We start from the raw sequence: 21,669 nt of genomic DNA on the forward strand, positions 1-21,669 counted from the left end.
ACACTAGCATGCACCAACAGTAAACCACATGGTTATACTAAAAGAAAGGCTGGCGTGTAGTAAGTACTCATAAAATGTTAATAATTATTGTCATCATCCCACTCATTATTATTACTCACTTTTGGTAGATATTAAATGTTTTAACCTGCATTGAGGGAAATTGGGCAAAATTTGGTTTAAAAAAAGCCATAAAGATGTAGTTAGACTAAAGGGCCAAGATGTTTACTGTTTATAATGGCATGAAATTGAAGCATCCCTACTGTTCAATAATGAAGCAGTATTAAACATATCATAGCATATGCATAAAGCAGAAAAGGTTTCAGCAGTAGAGTCACTGTCAGTCACAGTGCAATCAGGGAAGTGGTTACACAGGTGACAGAAAAACTGAGAAGGCAAATGGGATGATGAGGCAATGCAGAATTTAACAACAGCAGGAAGCCACTCACATCTCCACACCTGGATTGATGATGGGGAGGAAGTGGTGTCACTGGAACCAGAAGTCGAGACCTTCTTATGGGAGGTATGGTCCCAGAGCAAGGTTCCAGGTGAGTCTGGGACCATAAAGGAAAGGGCTGTCCTACTCTTGCTGGAACCAAGGAAGAAACTCATGGCTGTCAAAAGTAACACTCAATGTAAAGAGAAAGGCAGAGAAATACCCTGGTTTTTTCCTTTCCAATCTTCCACCAGTTCCTCCCTTTGGTGAATCTCTCTGCAAATTAGTGAGGCGATAGCATCTGGGATATGTAATTGCCTGCAATTCAGAGGAGTGCAGGATAAGATGGGAAATGAATCTGAGAAGAAACAGGCAATAAGCCAACATAACTATTCTGTGATACTTACTGGTGAGGAAAACATATTCATGATATATTTTAAGGAAAGAAACGGGTTATAAACATTTATATATTTCCAAATAGGCATATAAATACATACATAAATACTTAAGCACATAGAAAAACGTCTAGAGAACACACACCAAGGTATTAATGCTAGCACTGTCTGGATGATAGTACTTCTGGCTTATCTGTATTGTCTAGTTATTCTAAAATAAATTATTTAACACTAATGACTTAAAATAAAAGGATAATTGTGTTTCTGTGTTTAAGAGCAATTAGCTTGTTGGCTCCTTGAATATTGAATATAAAGATGAGCTATCTTTATCACGTTTAGAGCCTTTGTGTTAGAGGGGGGAAAAGAGCTTAAATTCCTCTACCAATATGAAATACACAACTGCCTCTCTTGACATTGACCATCAGACAAAATGTTCAACATATTTTGACTTCTGCTTGCCCTTCTCTACTTCCACATATAACTGAAATAATAAAGTATATTACACCTGATTCCTTTTTATTTCTTTCAACAATACATTATGAATCATCTCCAAGAAGAATTCCTTTCACATTTGTTTCTTTTATTATCATGTTAACCTCTATAATTCAGGTAGGTCCATTTTATGGTTCTCATAGTTAGTAACATTTATTTTATAACATGTATTCCCTCTCCCTTAGATTTTAATTTTGTTTCTTTTCCCTCTCAAAACACCATCCATATTATTTGAATAGTATTAGAATGTAGTTCTTGTTTGGGAGGATAATTCTGATGCCAACCTGAAATAGTAAAATGAGAACCCCTTAACTTCTCCACCAAAAACCAGTTAACCTTCCTCTAGGTTTTTCTCAGTCAAGATCCAGCCTGAAGGTAACAATCACACCAATTATTTTTACTAAAAAATGTAATACAAAGTACAGTTAATTAGGTTTTGGAGAACTGAAAATGCAAACAAGGGACACTGAGGTATTACACAAGTTGTAACGGCAAGCATTAGCAACTATCCCCAGCGTTGGGAGGACAAAGGGAAGGAACTGGGATTATTAAAATGTCAATGCTTAGAGGAGGGGTCCCGAGGAACTAGGATGGAGACCTCTGAGGAGAGGGCACCACCTGGTTGGTACAGCCTTGTAGAAGGCTTCCTGAGGAGCTGGGACTTAAACCTCTTAGCAGGGGTCCCTGGCCGGCCAGCGCTGCAATCCCTGAGGGGACACCATGAGGCTGGTTCTACCAACAAACTGTGTAACTGCTGCTACTGCCAGGGTGAACAGCCATAGATACAGTGTTGCTGGGATGAACAGGAAACAGACGCATGAAGCTGTCCCTTCTCACTCTTCCCGCTGGCCACCCTCCCTCTAGCTCCCCCAGACATAGCAGACATAGCAGACATAGCAGGGAGCAGGCTGACAAAGCAAATGGTGTTTGCAGAGACCTGGTTAGAAGCTGAGTACAGAAGAGTGTTTTGAAGCTGAGAGATATTAGCAAAAGTACATGCCACACAGCTCCTGTCCAGAGTGTCTGCAAGTAACAGGACTCTATGCCTATTTCTGAGAGTGACAAGGAGGACTGGGGACCAAAACTGAGTAAAATAGGCTTGGAATAAAAAGTGGGGGGAGTTGTTTACCTTAATTAGTAAAATGGCAAAAGACATAACAGTCTTCCCCCGCCTACCCCTCCCCCACCCCCGCTCAGTCAGTGCTCAAGAGGAACAGGCTTTGAGCTTCCTGATGCTGAGAGGCCCTCATACCTTATTATTATATTTATTCGGCTCTCTGCAGCTGCTGGTATTTTTATCTCATTTCCTGCTCTTAGTGCCCATTGAACCAAATAACAAGTTTGAATTTCTGAATTTGGACCCTAAGAGCCCTCCCTCAGGTACAAACTATATTCACTCTCAGGCCTTCTAAATGATATGCCCTCCCCCGCCTCCAACAATACGGTGGCGCATCGTATCCTGGCCTTTTATCATGTACTCCCACAGACCTGTGTTGGTCTTAGAGAGCCTTATTCATCCATGTATTCATCCATTCACAAACTAATTCAGCAAGTGTTTGCTTATGACTTTCCGTGTTGGACATTGTTCAACACACTAGAGATACAACAGATCTGCAAAGCAAAGCAGATCAAGTCTCTGCTGGAACGGCCATTCCAGTGGGCGCTGAGAGGGAAAGGCAGGAGCGAGGCAGGTAATGCACAAATACGTGACAGAAGGTCAGGGGATAATAAGTCCTATAGAGAATAATACAGCAGTATGAAAAGATAGTAGCAGGGATCTAGAGAGTGATCAAGAAGGACTCTGAAAATATAACCGTTGGACAGAGATCAGAATGCTATGCATCTCAGGAACATCTGTGAACAAAGCAATACCAGGTCGAAGGAAGAGCAAGTGTAAAGATGCTGAAGCAAAAGCATGTCCAGCACGTTGACAGAGAAAAGCAAAAAGGCCAGCGATGCTGGAAAGGTGCTGGCTTGGAGTCAGGCAGGAAGATGAGGCCAGAGAGGCAGCAAGTCACACAAGGCTGTATGAGCCATGGTAAGGACTCTGCAATGCACTCCAAGTGAAATGAGAAACTACTTAGAGGGGATGACCAAGAGAGAGAGAAAATAGTTGATTTAAGTTAAGAAAAAAATTCTCCTGGCTACTGTGTAGATAGTAAGTCATAGACTCTAAGAATCAATGAATTAAAAGAGACAACATTGTTGTATGTACCACTAAGAAATTATAAAAACAACAACAACATTGCTAATTAAACCACACATGAAGCTTTCTAATGAATCAGAAAGTTGTTTAAAAAAGCTGTTTTAAGTTTATTCAGATTTTTATCATATATCACTCTTGTACATACAAAAAAGGAAAATATACATGAAATTAATTGGTTAAAAAGTTTGTCTTCACATTCAGAGTTCAACCCTTCTGAGATGCTTTTCAATTCAAAGTCATCAAGGAAGCTCAGCTATTCACTGGTTTTTTCATTCGTTCATTCAACAAATACAACCAAGCACATGCTCTGTGGTAAGCACTGTTCTTGGTGCTGGGAGGCATTATTTAAATATGTTAGACGCAGTCCATGGCCTCACCAAGCTTACAGTCCAGTGGATCACAAAAAGCAAGGAAAGGTAAGGGCAGCAAACAGAGAGGAGAAAGCAACATTTCTGCAAATGCTCTGTTGTCATCAGGCACCATTCACAACAGGAACTTTAATGTCAGACAAAGCTGGGTTTGAAACGTGTCTCTCCATTTACTACTGAAAATGTATCCTTGCATCTTGGAAACAATTGTTTAATCTCCCTGGTCATCGGTTTCCTTCTAATATCCACCTCATAGAGTTGTTATTAAGGTAAAATACAATAGTGTATGTAATTCCCTTGGAGGAGCATTGACTCTAATCATGGAATTCATGGTTACTATATGAGCATACATTTGTTTGTATTTAAGTATGTCTTGTATGGTTCTCATATTAATTCACATGCTCATGATACCCCAGATTCTTCTTGAGTCTGTGCTTATTCCTTCTTTCTGTAAACTTTTAGGTCTTCTAAATATGCTACAAGCACAAAATTGTAAAAACATGACTATTCTGTCTTCTCACAATTATACACTGAGTTGACATCTCGTTTCTCTGTCCCCTAGCTCATAAAATCTCAGGGAAAATAAAAAGCACATTTTGCCTCCAATTGGGTAAAGAAAATTGTTATTTGCCACTCCCTTTGTTTGGCAGAGGTAAAAGTTAAAGGACTGAAAGGAAAGTGATTGGAACACAGCTCAAAGACCCTGAAGGAAGGTGCCAGATTACTGCATCTAAACAGGTTGAAGGAAGTTAAAGGAAATATTGGACTGGCTCCATCCAGGAGCCGCCACTGTTTACTTGGGTCTCGTGTGAGTCACTATAATAAACAGTTCTCTGTCGATTCATTGAGTTCCATGTGAAAGACCCCTTAGCCCTACAGCCAGGAGGCTGATGACAGTCATAATAACACACTTTAGGATGCTATATTGTAATCATTGTTCTAACAGAACTTAAAGTATCCGTGGCCTGGTCATATTCCTGGCCAAATATTTAAAACTTTGATCAGGCACTGTTTCCACTTCAAAAAGCCTTATGTAGACCAAAAAAACAAAAAAACAAAAAAAAAAAACACAACTACAACTGTTTCTTTCCTTTAAATCTTAAATGATATAAATTGTTTCTTGGTTGAAGTTTTCTTGGCAGGAGCTTCTTAGAAGCAAAGTAGATAATCTATCTCCAAAATGTAGTTACATTCTCTTTCTCTTTTAAATTCTAGACCTGATTAGAGACCTCATTCGCCATCTGGCTCAGCTGAGAGAATCCCAAAAAGCTGGAGTTATGAATTGGAAAAAATATATATCTTCCTATATGTATCCCCTATTAATACGTTAGCATAGTGCATGTACGATCAGCACTATTTCCATGTGTGTGAAAGAGGTAATGTTCTCCCTGCCAACTCTTTCTGTTCCAAAGCAGAAAAGATCTCAGAGATCAGACAGTACAACCTTAGAATAAAGAGGACGCCATGGTTCCAATACAATTATGAGGGCATAAGGTACCCTTTCAATTCCTAAATGTTTTTAAATAGATGACAAATATATATATGTACTATCTGATTTATTCTCTTCCAAAAGATATTTTCATTGTAATGAGCAACTTGAGGCGATACAGATCTAGAGAATGGTCACAAATTGTTAATGATTAGAGTCCCATTACAAGCAAATAACCGAAAAGCAACGAGGAGAAGAATGAATTCTTATCCAGGCAACATACGGCCTTTAACTACAACAGACACATGAGTGTGTTCTCTGTTTACAAATTTTTAATTTTTCAAAACATTCCAAGCAACTCAGATGAATTGTCGGCATGTGTTACTTCCAGTATATGTGCTGCTGAAGCAAGCACGTGTGTGTTACTTCTTAAAATACATTCCATCTTTTGATTCACAAAATACAATTAATTTTTTTCACCTGAAGGTTTAACTGATGTGGATAATCAGATGTCAACTGTGTAGAGAAATTAATTTCATCCAAATTATGGGTAAATTATTTTCTAAGTCAATGATGTTTATTTCTTTCAAGTCTTGCTTGTCTTACTTCCCACACAATTCCCTTTATGTCCTGATCTATGTTACATATTAATTCCTCCATCTTTTAACTTGCCAAAGCGTACTGTGGAGCTGAAGTGGGACATGCCCTGTACAAGGCTCATACTTGATTTCCTCTTTCTCTTGAAATGTTCTCATTTTACTCCTTATATTTATCCATGATGATGATGATCATGATGATATCTTTATTTCATTCACTCAAACGTCAGTCAACTGTCTAGCACTAGAGTGCTCCTATACCACTTTCACATTTATTACCTCATTTAATCCTCATATCAATTCTGGAACAAGCAGGACAATAATATTATATCCGTTTTTATAAACAGTTTAAGAGAGATTAAGTAATTTCACTGCATTGTGGAGTTATCAAGGATTGGTGCTGAGAATAGTACCCAGACTGCCTAACCCCAGCACACAATGTTTTCTGTTATGTCCTTACGAAAATAATTTGAGTTTTGATATTGCACATACCTCAGTTGGAATTTCCTCTCATAGCTAGCTAGGTGAATGTGATTTAGGTAAACTTTAAAACTCTCCTTGAGCTTCAGTTTCCTCATCAGCAAAATGGAGATAATAAATAACATATATAAACCACCTGGCACAGTTCCCAGTGCAGCCTAAGTTTTTAATAAGTAGTTACAGAGAGGATGTTAGTTGGTGCAACACAGACGTTCCATAAATGCAGGTTTCTCCCTTTGCAGCCAGATCACATCAAGGTTCATTGCAAGTGAGACTTTCACTAAATGCGGATTGACAGAGTAAAACATATTTACAAATTAAGTTGAGCAATTACCACTAATAACATTTATCGAGCACCTACTATGTTCCACACACTGCCTATTCTAAAATGCATGACATGTAAAATGCATTACTATTATTATCTTCGTTTCACTTATTAAGAAACTGAGTCACAGATGGGTTAAGTAACTCCCAAGATCACACAGCAAAGAGTGCAGGAGCTGGGATTTGAACCAGTTAATCTTGTTCCAGAATCCTCCAAGTATAGGTCAGTTCCAATATCAATACTATATCCAAATTATATACAAAAATATGCCAAAAACATGCAAAAATAATCCAAGCCTACATAAGAGGATGCCCTGCTTTATTTTATACTTCTGTAATAATCAGTTTCTATCACTCAAGTAGCTAAACTTAAAAAAAAAAAATTACCAATGTCTTGACATAAGGCATAAAGTTGCTCCTGAGAACCAGCAGATTGACATCTATTTTTTTAACCATCAACTATCAATCAAAATGTCTTTAAATATTATGATAAAGGAGAGAGAAGTTTCCCTCAGGTAAATCAGGATGGGATTATACCACTTCCTTGCTCAAAAATCTCCAATGCCTTCATTTTTCTTACAGAATCAAGTTCAGATTCTTTAGCCTGTCACTGAGGATACTCCAAAATCTGCCAGCATTTAGTTTTCGTTTTATCTCCCCCTACTCACAGCCTGAAGTCTCCACTCTTCTTCTAATATTACTTTCAAGTTCTTATCTCCACAACTTTTCTCTAGTTATTCCTATATCCAGACTGTCACCTTGCCTCTCTCTTGTCCCTACCTATTCCCAAGTTGCACACAGTCTACACAATCGGCAGCATTTCTGTGAGTTACCCTCACTTTCACTATCTTCAAGGGGTCCTTTTCTCTCAACTCTGGGAGCACACTGACTACTCCAGTCACTTGTTGTTAATCCTCACATTGATTGAGCACCTATGTTGTTCCAGGTGCTCTATATGTACATTTGTATTTACTCCTTACAAAGCCTGGTATGTACATCACTGCCTTCATTTCCCTTAGGAAGAAATCAAAGCTAAGAGATTTAACTTGCCAGAGGTAGCTAGTTACTGAGAAATGAATTGGATAATCAAATCAAAATGGTCTAAAGCCAGAGATAATATTTTTCTCAAAAGTTTCCAAAACAGAACCTAGATTTTACCTTTTAAGCCAACCTGATTAATTTCTCATGGTACTATCTTGAGAATAACTGCAAGGATATACTAGGGTACAGCAGGACTAAGTGCCGTGGTCCATTAGTGGAGTCCTCAGTGGGTGTGGGAAAGGTGGCAGGCATGCAGAGTGGGGAGTGTATCCAGGGCTGACATACAGAAGGAGAACATGTTGACATAGAGTTAGGTTTCTTCCCCCGGGGCTTCCTTGTAGCCATTTCCCAACTCAGCTACTCTTCAGTCATCTCTAACACTCTTCTTCCTTGCTGTCTCCCACTACTGAGTCTTTAAAAGCCAGACACTCATTTTCCAGACTCGCTTACAGCTAGGGGTTGCTGTGTGCTCTCCTTCTTGCCACCAAGATACAAAGCGATAACTGCCAGTACCTTCATGAGCACCATGAAAATGTTTTCCTCTAGGAAAAGAGAGACAGATAAGAAGAATGCCCTCCTCCACCAACCCCCATCCTTTTTTCCCATTATCATCCTTGCTTTTTGTTTTGGACACTGACTTGTGAAAATATGATGACTAGGCATGGCAGCCACCTTGTAATCATGAGGAGAGACTTTGGCAACATGATAAAAATGGTCAAGAGGCCCCCTATGGCCTTGTTGGACCACCAAACCTTCCCTGATACAGCTCAGCTCCAGCCTTCTGTGGTATAAACAATATGCCTCCATGTTTTAATCTACTGTGAGTTGAGTCTTCTTCTCCTTGCAGTCCACAGCATCCTAAAGCAGATGCACCATCAAATGGACAACAGCAATAACTTCCTACATGCTCTGCCCAATTTGTCAACGTAGATACAGCTCAGAACGAGGAAGTCACTGACTCTTTAAGTGACGCTTTTAAAAAGCTGTAGAAGCAAAAGGCCCATAAATCTTGGAAGCCTTAACTTTTCACTGTTAGATCCAGATTCTTCCAAAAATTCCTGGTGAACTCAGAGTCTAAAGTTTATACAGTAAGGCAGGAGGGGAGCATTCAACCTAACAGCTGTTTTCTCACTGTACACAGGGAAGATAAGAATAGTTCCTATAGAGGATTGGAAATGAAGAACAAGAAAATAGATGTTCATGTTGGGGTCTGACTTCTGGATGGCCTTTTCTGCAGGTCTGACCCATTGACAGGGTATTGGATAGAATAGGCTTGGGAATGTGAACACAGAAAGGGCTTGTACCACACTTTTTCCCTGGAATTCAGAGAGAAGACAGCCATGCAAAGTGCCTTGCATCAACATAGGTGGACTGCTATAGATTAGTAATAGCATAGCAAGACCAACCCATCTCAGACCTTGGAAGAGATTCAAAAATTTCCCAACCGTTCCCCAGAAGGGGCCCAGAAGACAACTGAGAATTAAGAGCTGGAGTGCAGGGCTTCCCTGGTGGCGCAGTGGTTGAGAGTCCGCCTGCCAATGCAGGGGACATGGGTTCGTGCCCTGGTCTGGGAAGATCCCACATGCCGCGGAGCGGCTGGGCCCGTGAGCCATGGCCGCTGAGCCTGCGTGTCCGGAGCCTGTGCTCCGCAATGGGAGAGGCCACAACAGTGAGAGGCCCGCGTACCGCAAAAAAAAAAAAAAAAAAAAAAAAAAAAAAAAGAGCTGGAGTGCAGTCAGGGATCCATGAGCTCATAGCAGATGCAAAATGTGATGACATCAGAGACATGGGAAGAAAAAGTAGAAAGAGAACAATTCAGAGATTGAGTTTTAAATGAGTTACCTGAAAATTAAAAGACTGGAAAAATGATGTTTTTTCTACTATAGAACAGAAATAGTATTTCATGAACTAAGTCGATTTCTGTAATAAAGTTTCATTTTTCCCATCTGAGTTGGTATTATAAATTTTAAACTTTTAGCAGACAATTTGACATCCCTGGACTACAATATGTTAGGAATCATCTATCTGAGATAACAGCGATTTTCCCAAAGATTCACCAGCAGCAGCCCCATTGCCATGATGTCTGACTCTGATTTGTCTAAGCCAGAGGACTATTGACTTGTGTTTCTGTCTGACCCAGGGGAAAAGACCCAAGTTGAGGATCCCGAGGTGCAGAAATCCTACAAGCTAAGAAGTTTTAAGCATGCATTTTATTTCACAACTGCAAAGAGGAGGCACAAGCCCACCAGATGAAGATGGCGTGATCAGCCTTTCCACCTCTCACCACAGAGCACTTCCACGCTCAAGAATGGACCTTGTTCACAGGAAGCATCACTCAACTGGATTTGTCTCTGATACCAGCTTCTTGGGGAGACCTGCCTGTTGTGAGTGACATTTCATTGTTGACACACAGGCTTCTTAGTTCACTGTGAATGATGTTTTATGCCATTCAGCATTCTAAAGAACCCAGAAGGAGAATGTTCAACTTACAGACCCAAGTCAGATACCACAAGAGAGTTTAGAGCAACCACCTAGGCCACTGCAGAATATCAGAATGATCGTGGATGTGGAATCAGACTACCTGGGTCAAATCCCTGTTCCATAACCTCCTCTGTGTATTACTCTTTCCTCAATTTCCTCATTTGTGAAGTAGGAAGGCTAAAATCTATCTCAGCATGTTTTTCTGAAGATTAAAAGAAGTAATAGGTATAAAGCGCTCAATTCCACTGACTCATAAAAGAAATGTAACAAATATCAGTTTCTTTTTCTCCCTTCTTTTGTTATTTCGTGCTCTAAATTTTACCTTGTTCTGAGTTTCAGCACAATGTGTTTACGCTAAGGTTTAACAACTGTGGTGACTTCATCCTTTAGTCAATCTAATTAATGTCAGCATAAGCTGTACCCAGTAGCCACTGTAGATAATAAAAGGACCATTAAACATTAAACTCTCAGGTACACACCTGTAATCCACTTAAATAGCTAGAGATGGCTCCACTGATACTCATTCAACAGATGTTCACTCTGTATCAAACGTGTGCCAATCTCATCCACAAGGCCAGAGAATAGAAAAGGGGAGAGTCCAGGCTCTGTAACACATGGCAGAGATAAAACAGGGTGATACAGGACTAAGATGAAAGATATCAAACTCAAAACCAAGACTTAGAAGCAAGGAGGCTGTATCAGACTGTTTCAGTAATTCAGGTGGGAATGAAGTAAAATTAGCATGGTAGAGATGGAGAGAAATAGATAGTTTCCAAAAAGCATCACAGGGGAGCACTGGCAGACTTTGATCATTGAACAGATGTAAATAGCAGGTGGAATAGAGGAGGTAAACATGACAACATGACACAGTCTATTAATTCTAATTCAGGGCCTGGGCCGGGGAGACACCTAGGTGATTTGGGAGATACAAAGAGAAGAAGCCACATTCCTGACTTCTACAAAATTTATAATATATTTAAGGAAATAAGACATAGCCCCCTTTTCCCTTCTCCCCTAATTTATTATTTTATTTTTTAAAGGGCCCTATTCGGTTATCAGGAAAGAAAAAGGTAGTGAAAATGCAAAGGGGTGGGGCATCTGGGAAGAAGTTTTGGGAAGCCTCAAGGAAATCCCATTGAAACCTCCACATAACCATTTTTGTCTTACAGAGAAAGTGGATGAGAAGAACAGCTTGTGTCATTTACTTTTGAGCAAGGTACCCCAAAGCCTAGGGGGCCCTAGTTTCATTTATCTAAAGAGGAAGGGAAGGGGCTTCCCTGGTGGTCCAGTGGTTAAGACTCTGGCACATCCACTGTGGGGGGCCACATCCACTGTTTGATCCCTAGTCGGGGAACTAAGATTCCACATGCTGTGCTGCGTGGCCAAAAAATTCATTATGCTGTACACCTTAAACTCATATAGGGCTGTATGTCAATTAAATCTCACTAAAATTGGAGAAAAAAAGAATTTGAGAAAGAAACCACAAAACATAAAAAAAAAAACTGAAGAATGCTAATAATACTGTATAAGTTGGAATCGAATAACATACATGAAACTTTAGTGTTGTTTACAGTAAGATGGGTTACTTGTTAAACAAGAGAATCCTACACTGAAGTTCAGTCAATCCAGGTTATCCCTGACAGACTGCTTCTCCTCTTGTGGGGTTTTAAAGTGTAAAGCATTTCATAAAGAGAGCAGGTCTATGTTCATTATGAATCAAATTGGATTTGTTACTGCCTTAAGCAGTAGAGGGCGATATGATAGCGGTGATGGTATGTAATTTCAAAGGTTAGGTCATAAAAGGCCATTTAGCTGTAACTTATTTGTAAGCATGCTCACTTTGGGATCCCTGAGCCGCCATGCAAGATGTTCAATTATCCTGGGGTTGCCAGGCTCTGAGGAAGCCATATGAAATGACTCTGTGTAGGCTCTCTGGTCAACAGTCCCAATTGAGCTCAGCGTAGAGACATCCCAGCTAGAGTGCCAAACATATGAGTATAAAGTTCTCAAAAATATTCCAACATTCTGTCATTTAAATTACGCAAAGTTTTCAAGTTCTCCTAGGGAGGCCCCAGACATCACAGAGTAATGACAAACCATTCCTGCTATGACCTGTCCAAATTCCTGATTCCCAGAATCTGTAAGCCCAATAAAGTGGTTGTTGATTTGTGCCACTAAGTTTTGCAGTGGTTTGTGACACAACAATATACAATCAGAACATCTCCAGACTTTTAGGCAAGAATAAACTATGTGATTAAAGTCTTAGGTATTTACAAAGTGTTGTTCCACATCGTTATGCTTTTGATTGTGCTTAGTGTTTGATATACTTTTTGGCCAACCCAATAGAATGCATTCTAAAGACAAAAGTCAAGTAAAGTAGGACGATAACAGCTCAAGAAATTTCTACTAAGTATAATCGAAGTTTGAACCACAGCAGAATATGCATCAAAACAGCCCACAAATCTCCTTTTTTTAAGGCTCTTACTAATTAAAGTTCTCAAGAAAATATCTTAGTGCAGTGATTCTCAAATTTTGATATGTATCAGAATCATCTGATAAATAGTTAAAATATAGAGGCCCAGGCCTTTACCTACTTAATGTGTCTGAGTCTCTCTATTCTTCATTAACTCTCCAAGTGATTCTGAAACACATTAATGTTTGAGAATCATTGATGCAGTGTTATGGAAAGTAAGTAAAGTGCAGAAAGTAGGTAGGACGGCAACATTTCCTGCCTCTCTACCCGCGGCATGTAGGAAAATTTTGAGGAGAGGTTCAGCTGAAGGCAAAGTGAGTATCCTTTTTCAGCTTTTCTCAGACAGTTTCTGAACAGTTTCTTAATTGCAGTGCCTTCTTCCTCTGACTTGAGTGAAAACCCCATACCCACATATACATTACCAATCTGAAAGTTATGTGGCCATGCACACGGGCTAACCAATTTACTTGCCAATTAAATGTGTAGGGGTGGGTCATTTATTGTCAACAGACAGAAAACCTTCAGGCCTAACCACTTTGTTTAACTCAGTACTTCTCAACTTTGACTGCACATTAGAATCACCTGCAGAACTTTTTAAACTCCCCATTGCCCAACCTGTACCCCAGGCTATTAAGACAAAATCTGGAGGCGAATCACAGGAAACGTTATGTATAAGGCTCCCCATGTGATTCTATCCAAGGTTGAAATTCTATCCAAGGTTGAATTCTAACACAAATTCTCACAAATGAGGCTGACTCATCCTGACTTAAGAGAAAAATCTGTAACTCTAAGGTTACTTTTTCTATTAAGATACTCCTATAATTTGGTATCAGATTAAGTCGTTTAAAATATGAGAAAATGTGCAGGAAGTCCCAGAGATCTGATTGTCTGGATTCCTGCCCTCTCCTTGCAGTCCTCAGTCTAAATGACACAATGTTAATATAAATCTGCTCTTTACAGGAAGAAAGCATCTACCACATTAGTATATGGAAATAGAAAGGCTGTATAGACTACATCCCTTTCTAAGATGATAAAGCAATAAACAACAACAACACATATAGAAACCATAATACGTGAATAAGTCTTTCAACTCAATAAGAAGACAAATAACCCATTTTTTTGTATGGGCAAAAGATTTCAATAGACATTGCACCATAGAAGGTATCCAAATGACTGATAAGAACGTGAAAAGGTGCTCACTACAATTAGCTATTAGGGAAATGCAAATCCAACCCACATAAGATAACAGTTTATACCAACTAGATAGCAATAGTCAGAAAGACATATAATAATAAGTGGAGGTCATAATGTGGAGAAACGAGAATCCTCATACATTGCTGGTGGGAATATAAAATGGTACATCCATCTTAGAAAACAGTTTGGTAGTTTCTTAAAAATTAATCACACCACAACCAAATGGGATTTATCCCAGCTATGCCAGGCTTGTTCAACATTCTAAAATCAATTAATGTGATCCATTACATCAACATGCTAAAAAAAAAAAAAAACAAAAAAAACACATCATCATATCAATAGATGCAGAAAAGACATTTGATAAAATCCAACACCCATTCATGATTAAAGACCTTCAGCAGCCTAAGATAGAGGGGAACTTCCTCAACTTGATAAATAATATCTACAAAAAATCTGTAGCTGACATCATACTAAGTGGTGAGACACTCAAAGCTTTCTGACTGAGATCAGGAACAAAGCAAGGATGTCTTCTCTCACAATTCTTTGCCACATATTTCTGGAAGTCCTAGCTAATATGATATGACAAGACAAGAAAAGAAAATTTATATAGATTGGGAAGAAGAAATAAAATTGTCTTTGTTCACAGATGATATATTGCCTATGTATACAGAAAATCTGAAAGAATAGACCTCCCCCCACCCAAAAAAAGAAAGAAAAACCCTCCTGGAACAAATAAGCAATTATAGCAAGGTTGCATGATAAAAGGTTAATAGGTTACTATATGAAAGTCAATTACTTTCAATTGTCAAAATTACTTTCAATTGTCAATTACTTTCAAAGTCAATTACTGTATACCAGCAATGACAAGTGGAATTTGAAATTTAAAATATAATACCATTTACATTAGCCCCCCACCCCAATTACTTAGGTACAAATCTAACAAAATATATACAAGGTATAAATGAAAAAAGTACCAAACTCTGTTGAATTAAATAAAAAAAGAACTGAATAAATGGAGATACATTTCATGTTCATGCATAGAAACAATATTGTCAAGATGTCAGTTATTCCCAGCATGACCTAGAGGTATAATGCAATCAAAACAAAAAACCAAGAAGTTATTTTGTGGATATCAACAAACTGGTTGTAAAGTTTATAAGGAGAGGCAAATGACCCAGTATAGCCAACACAGTATTGAAGGAGAAGGACAATGTTGAAAGGCTGATTTTCCTGACTTTAAGACTTACTATAAAGCTGCAATAATTCAAGACAGTATGGTATTGGCAAAAAAAAAAAAAATAGACAAATAGATGAATGCAACTGAATAGAGAACGCAGAAACAGACCCACATAAATGTAGTCAAAAGATCTTTGACAAAGGAGCAAAGGCAGTACAATGGAGCAATGACAGTCTTTTCAACAAATGCTGCTGGAACAATTAGACATTCACATGCCAAATAAATAAATAAATAAATAATCAGTCTAGGCAAAGACCTTACACCCTTCACAAAACTTAACTCAAAATGGATCATAGACCTAATGTAAAATACAAAATTATAAAACTCTTAGAAGATAACATAGGAGAAAATCTAGATGACGTTAGGTATGGTGATAACTTTTTAGATAAAATACCAAAGGCATAATCCAGGAAAAAGTTATGAATAATCTGGACTTCATTAAAGTTAAAAACTTCTGCTCTGCAAAATACATTATCAAGAGAATGAAAAGACAAGTCACAACTGGGAGAAAATATTTGCAAAAACCACATCAGATAAAGGACTGTTATCCAAAACATACAAAGAACTCTTGTAATTTAACAATAAGAAAACAAACAACTCACTTAAAAAAAATAGGCCGGAGACTTCCGGGAAGATGGCGGAAGAGTAAAACGCGGAGATCACCTTCCTCCACACAGATACACCAGAAATACATCTACACGTGGAACAACTCCTACAGACACCTACTGAAGGCTAGCAGAAGACCTCAGACCTCCCAAAAGACAAGAAACCCCCCACGTACCTGGGTAGACCAAAAGAAAAAAGAATAAAGAGACAAAAGGATAGGGACGGGACCTGCACCAGTGGGAGGGAGCTGTGAAGGAGGAAAGCTTTCCACACACTAGAAGCCCCTTCGCGGGCGGAGACTGCGGATGGCGGAGGGGGAAAGCTTCGGAGCCGCGGAGGAGAGCACAGCAACAGGTGTGCACAAGGCAAAGCGCAGAGATTACCGCACAGATAATCAGGGCCGACCGGCACTCACCAGCTTGAGAGGCTTGTCTGCTCGCTCTCCGGGGCAGGCGGGGCTGGGAGCTGAGGCTCGGGCTTCGGTCGGAGCGCCAGGAGAGGACTGGGGTTGGCGGCGTGAACACAGCCTGCAGGGGGTTAGTGCACCACGGCTGGCCGGGAGTCCGGAGAAAAGTCTGGACCTGCCAAAGAGGCAAGAGACTTTTTCTTCCCTCTTTGTTTCCTCGTGCGCGAGGAGAGGGGATTAAGAGCGCCGCTTAAAGGAGCTCCAGAGACGGGCGCGAGCCGCGGCTAAAAGCACAGACCCCCAGAGACGGGCATGAGACGGCTGCTGCTGCCGCCACCAAGAAGCCTGTGTGCGAGCACAGGTCACTCTCCACACCCCCCTTCCAGGGAGCCTGTGCGGCCCGCCACTGCCAGGGTCCTGGGATCCAGGGACAACTCACCCGGGAGAACGCATGGCGCGCCTCAGGCTGGTGCAACGTCCTTCCGGCCTCTGCCGCCGCAGGCTCGCCCCGCCCTCCGTGCCCTTCCCTCCCCCACGGCGTGAGTGAGCCAGAGCCTCCAATCAGCGGCTCCTTTAACCCCGTCCTGTCTGAGCGAAGAACAGACGCCCTCTGGCGACCTACACGCAGAGGCGGGGCCAAATCCAAAGCTGAGCCCCTGGGAGCTGTGAGAACAAAGAAGAGAAAGGGAAATCTCTTCCAGCAGCCTCAGGTGCAGCGGATTAAAGCTCCACAATCAACTTGATGTACCCTGCATCTGTGGAATACCTGAATAGAAAACGAATCATCCCAAATTGAGGAGGTGGACTTTAAGAGCAAGATTTATGATTTTTTTCCCCTTTTCCTCTTTTTGTGAGTGTGTATGCATATGCTTCTGTGTGAGATTTTGTCTGTATAGCTTGGCTTCCACTATTTGTCCTAGGGTTATATCCATCCGTTTTTTTGGGGGACAGACACCAAAAACAATGGGAACTACGAACCTGCAGCCTGCAAAAAGGAGACACCAAACAGAGGAAGATAAGCAAAATGAGAAGACAGAAAAACACACAGCAGATGAAGGAGCAAGATAAAAACCCACCAGACCTAACAAATGAGGAAATAGGCAGTCTACCTGAAAAAGAATTCAGAATAATGATAGTAAAGATGATCCAAAATCTTGGAAATAGAATGGACAAAATGCAAGAAACATTTAACAAGGACCTAGAAGAACTACAGATGAAACAAACAACAATGAACAACACAATAAAGGAAATGAAAAATACTCTAGATGGGATCAATAGCAGAATAACTGAGGCAGAAGAACGGATAAGTGACCTGGAAGTAAAATAGTGGAAGTAACTACTGCAGAGCAGAATAAAGAAAAAAGAATGAAAAGAACTGAGAACAGTCTCAGAGACCTCTGGGACAACATTAAACGCACCAACATTCGAATTATAGGTGTTCCAGAAGAAGAAGAGAAAAAGAAAGGGACTGAGAAAATATTTGAAGAGATTATAGTTGAAAACTTCCCTAATATGAGAAAGGCAATAGTTAAAGTCCAGGAAGCACAGAGTCCCATACAGGATAAATCCAAGGAGAAATACGGCAAGACACATATGAATCAAACTATCAAAAATTAAATACAAAGAAAACATATTAAAAGCAGCAAGGGAAAAACAACAAATAACACCCAAGGGAATCCCCATAAGGTTAACAGCTGATCTTTCAGCAGAAACTCTGCAAGCCAGAAGGGACTGCCAGGACATATTGAAAGTGATGAAGGAGAAAAACCTGCAACCAAGATTACCTACCCAGCAAGGATCTCATTTAGATTTGATGGAGAAATTAAAACCTTTACAGACAAGCAAAAGCTGAGAGAGTTCAGCACCACCAAACCAGCTCTACAACAACTGCTAAAGGAACTTCTCTAGGCAAGAAACGCAAGAGAAGGAAAAGACCTACAATAATGAACCCAAAACAATTAAGAAAATGGGAATAGGAACATACATATTGATAATTACCTTAAATGTAAATGGACTAAATGCTCCCACCAAAAGACACAGATTGGCTGCATGGATACAAAAACAATACCCATATATTTGCTGTCTACAAGAGACCCACTTCAGACCTAGAGACACGTACAGACTGAAAGTAAGGGGATGGAAAAAAGATATTTCATGCAAATGGAAACCAAAAGAAAGCTGGAGTAGCAGTTCTCATATCAGACAAAATAGACTTTAAAATAAAGACTATTAGAAGAGACAAAGAAGGACACTACATAATGATCAAGGGATCGATCCAAGAAGAAGATATAACAATTGTAAATATTTATGCACCCAACATAGGAGCACCTCAATACATAAGGCAAATACTAACAGCCATAAAAGGGGAAATCGACAGTAACACATTCATAGTAGGGGACTCTAACACCCCACTTTCACCAATGGACCGATCATCCAAAATGAAAATAAATAAGGAAACACAAGCTTTAAATGATACATTAAACAAGATGGACTTAATTGATATTTATAGGACATTCCATCCAAAAACAACAGAATACACATTTTTCTCAAGTGCTTGAGAATGAAATATCATTCTCCAGGATAGATCATATCTTGGGTCACAAGTCAAGCCTTGGTAAATTTAAGAAAATTGAAATTGTTTCAAGTATCTTTTCTGACCACAACGCTATGAGATAGATATCAATTACAGGAAAAGATCTGTAAAAAAATACAAACACATGGAGGCTAAACAATACACTACTTAATAACGAAGTGATCACTGAAGAAATCAAAGAGGAAATAAAAAAATACCTAGAAACAAATGACAATGGAAACACGACGACCCAATAACCCCAGGTTATTCCAATGTGCAACCAGGACTGAGAACCCCACCGTGGTGAGCAGTCAGCATGTAAAATACAGGGCTTTGAGGGGGCTCCAAGTTTCTACAGGGAATGTAGAGGTTTGAGGTTCACTTCATTGCAATCTGTCAGCAAACCATTTACTAAGGGTTGTGTTAGGGAGGTGGCATGGTGGGGAACGGTGCACTGCCTCTAGTGATATACTGGGCAGAGACCAGTCCTCTCAAAACAGAGTAGAGTCACTGTGAGCGTACCTGTCAGGTTCTGCCATGAGCCAGCCCCCAGCACTGTTGGATATTCAAGGCAAAGATTCTCTACTGCACCATCACAACATGCTGGGTTTGTGGGTATTCTTGTTTTTGGGTAATAGCTAATTAATAAAGTCAAAGTACTGGCATTTTCCAATGATTTACGTTTTTTTGTTAAATTTAAAAAGTTTCAAGGTTATCCTTGTAACACCACCACACTCACACACTTGCACTCTGATGGGTTCATTCATTCAACAGATATCTGTTTAATGCCTATCATACGTGTGCCAAGCACCGTGCTACATGTTAAAGATAAAGCAGTCAACCCAACAGCTGTGGAGCTTATCATCTATCAGAGAGCAGAGATATTTAAATAAAGTATTAAACTGAGATGAGCAATATGATGGGCAAAGTAAAGGCTACCAAGAGGTCACAAAGCAACAAGCTCTTGGAGGTTCAGGGAAGCTCTTTCCTGCCATGAGACTTGACTGGTAAGTGTTGAGTGAAAGAGCAAGGGATGCTGTTACAACTAAGGATGAGGAATTGCCCCAAACGAGGTGCCTATTCCCAAAGCTGTAGAAAGTCACTATCCCTGAAGGAAATGAATTGTAACAGTTATTAGCTATCATAATATTGTGACACAGTTTACTTCCCTACAGATTTGGGGCAATTCATCAAAATCTCAGTAAACACAGGAGAGAATGTTCTAGGCATGTGAATACCATTTTTATATGCATCATGTTAGAGAACAACAGAATTGATTCTGGAAATATATCAAAAGGTATGGGCTTCCCTGGTGGCGCAGTGGTTGAGAGTCCACCTGCCGATGCAGGGGACGCGGGTTCGTGCCCCGGTCCGGGAAGATCCCACATGCCATGGAGCGGCTGGGCCCGTGAGCCACGGCCGCTGAGTCTGCGCGTCCGGAGCCTGTGCTCCGCAACGGGAGAGGCCACAACAGTGAGATGCCCGCGTACCGCAAAAAAAAAAAAAAAAAAAAAATGGTAATCACATTCATTTTATGCCTAAACGCCAATGGATGCATTTCAATCCCTCACCAATTCCACTCATGCTCCTCCACCCAACATCATTCAGTTCATCCTTCTCATGACACCATGAGTTTTGGCATGCTTCTCTGGGAGAGTGCTTCTCAAACTCTAGCAGGCTTCAGAATCACCTGGAGGGTTTTTTAAAATACAAATTCCTTAGCCCCACCCCTAGAGATTTTGATTCAGTGGGTATTGGGTGGGGCCTCAGAATTTGCATTTCTAGCAAGCTTCCAGGTAACGATGTAGATGATCCCAGTCCTTAGGTCACACCGCGAGTATCACTGGTCCTTGAAAGAAAATCCCAACTAAATTCACAGTCACCTGAGACCCTGCTCCATTCTTTAGCTCTGACTACAATATCCACAGAAGCTTCTGAAGACAGATGCAGACTTGGAATCTGCTATCCCCACATTTTTGCTTTGTAGCCCCTGCAAATGAACTTCCAGAATCAGGTTTCCAGGTGTCAGCTACTGAATATGGTGAATGTGATAGTCCATTATTTGGACTCTGTGTGTGGTAAATTTATATTAGGACTGAGGAGGGCTCCCAATTATTGACCCAATAAAAGGTATTGGGTTGGCCACAAAGTTCGTTCAGTTTTTCCACGTGTTTCGGAAAAATCCAAACAAACTTTTTGGTCAACCCAATACTTGCCTTAAATAGCAAAAGATGAGGGTTTTTTAAATGTATAAAAATCATATCATCATGTATAAAATATACTGCTCTGCAGAATGGTGTCAGTAAATGTCTCAAATTATACATTTGTTTTTCTTTCTTTTTGAAAATAGTCTGGTATTCATGTCAAGATCATCTGCCAATCGTATCACCCTCCAAACTAGATCACTTTGGAGCCACGAATGTCAGAAAAAAATCATTATTTATACTCACACATAAATGATAACTTTTCGAGATACAAAATTCTAGGTACTTGCATCTGATATTATTGTTAACAATCAGATACCTATGTGATGTTTGTTTCTTTGTAAGAGCTCTGCTTTTCCTCTTTAGAAATTTTTAGAATTTTCTTGTCTTCAGTATTCTTAAATTTACTATTATTTGTTTAGACTTTTATGCTCCAGTTTCACACTTGCTGTAGCCTTTCAATTTAAGGCCTTACACCATTCTTTAGCCCTGCGAAATTTTACATTTGCTATAGATTATTCATCCTCGTTGATGTATAGTATTTCATTATATGATTACATAGAAATTTATTTATCCAGTCTACTGTTGATGGGTATGTGAGTAGTTTCTGGTTCCGACCTTCTCAATTGATTTTGTCACCATAAATATTTAGGTTACTTCTGGTTTGTTTCCAAGCAATGCTGCAAAGGCATGTTTGTGCATGTTTCCTGTACACATACATAAACATCTCTC

This window comes from Delphinus delphis, chromosome 9 (genome assembly GCF_949987515.2).
Source record: "Delphinus delphis chromosome 9, mDelDel1.2, whole genome shotgun sequence".
NCBI lineage: Eukaryota > Metazoa > Chordata > Mammalia > Artiodactyla > Delphinidae > Delphinus > Delphinus delphis.